The sequence below is a fragment of the Bombus impatiens genome, unplaced genomic scaffold, assembly GCF_000188095.3.
Source record: "Bombus impatiens unplaced genomic scaffold, BIMP_2.2 scf_0640, whole genome shotgun sequence".
NCBI lineage: Eukaryota > Metazoa > Arthropoda > Insecta > Hymenoptera > Apidae > Bombus > Bombus impatiens.
In genome coordinates, this window is record NT_177059.1 from 646,480 (window position 1) to 648,204 (window position 1,725).

The window sequence follows — 1,725 nt, forward strand, 5'->3', positions numbered from 1 at the left end:
ACGGTCAACAGTCCGATCGACTGGTTCATCTCGGTGCCGTCGCGAACGGTTCGATCAGCGTCGTTGTTGGAACACGGCCTTCTGCGTCGCAGTCATACCGGTTCTGGAAAAGAAAGCGCACGCGCTCGCGATCCAACGCCGGACGAAATGATATCGAACGAAGGTTCGAGACTCGATGCGTCGATCACGCGAGGGAAAACGCAGCGAAGCTATGGCCGCGAGAGGCGACGCGATGCGAGCAAAACGAGCGAAACGCGAAGACGTGACTCATCGCACGCGGTGGTATCGTGCGCGCGGAGAACGAACCACGACGACGACGACGACGACGTCCAATTGGTTCGAAAGGATCGCCGCGTCGCGATTCGACCTCGTCGAGCTTCGATCCGGACGACGGCCAAAACCTTCGATCGCCACGCTGTGGAAATTCCGACGCGTCACTTTGCCGAGTCTCGTCGCTGCGCTCCTTCCGTGCCCGTATGCCGACCGAACGGAACTCGTGGATCGTCGCGCGACTTTGGAACTATGGCGTATCGAAGAACGCCGGACGCGACGGACGAAGACAAAAAGAGAGAGAGAGTGAGAGAGAGAGAGAGAGAGAGGCAGGCAAGAAAGAAAGGAGGAACGAGGAGGGAGAGAGAACCGGTCGGTCGTACCTGGTACCGCAACACGGGTAAACGGGCGCCCGTCGTCGAGCTTCTAGCGAAAAAGCGGAATCCGCGCGATGGAAACGCAAAATTTCGTATCTCGCGACAGAACGACGAAGGATCGCGGTTGGCGAACTGGAAGAACCGTACGAACGCCTCGGCTCGTAGCTACGCCGACGATCGTCGAGCACGTCACCGAACCGGTTTCGAGAACGGCGTATATCGCGCGCGTTGTGAGTTTACCCGACGACTCGCGAGTTCGTCCGAACGACGAACGCTACCGAACCGACTAGTCGTGTTCCTTGTCCGGAGAGAACGGCTGTTCCATCTTCGGGATCTATCGTCCTACGACGAATCGCGCGCGACGCGACACCCCAGAGTCGGTCGATCGGTGGACGCGCGTTCGCCGTAACAGGTTGCCGTTGCTCGGCTGCGACTTACTCGTTGCCGATGCGTGGAATCCGTCGGTCCGAGAAGGGATCGATTCGCATCTCGTCGATCGCGAGGAACGAAAGCACCACCGAGAGGAACGCGAGGATGACGTAAGAGGAGAAAACGCGAAGAAGAAAGGAAGGTCGAAGATCGGACCGCGTCGCGTCGACTGGCCGCGGTAAACTGAGGATCGCCGAGCCAACTACGACTCGCACCTGAATTCCACCTCTCCGCCGGTACGTTCCATCGATCCCCCTTCTCCTCTCCTCTCGTAGACCGAACGCGACGACGATGCTCCTCCTCCGTTCGCGACCGTTACCTGCCGGAATACCTTTTCTCAGGCGTCGTTGCCGCGCGCCGCTTACCTGTTGCGACGGCCCTCCCGCCGTCCAGGCACGATGGGTCGTCTACGCCGAGGCGTTTGCCGCGAAAACGAGGAAGGATCGGAGAGAAATAAGCCAACCGTGTTCCGTTCTTGATTAACTTTTATTGTTCTCCGACCGAACGTCGAGATCTCGCGGAACGCGACTCGATCGTCCGTTCTACTACCGTTCGTACAAAATATATATTTTTATCGTATTTTTGCATCGATAACGATCGTCTTAATATTAACGCGATTTTGCGTACCGAGCGCCACGACTCTGGCGGC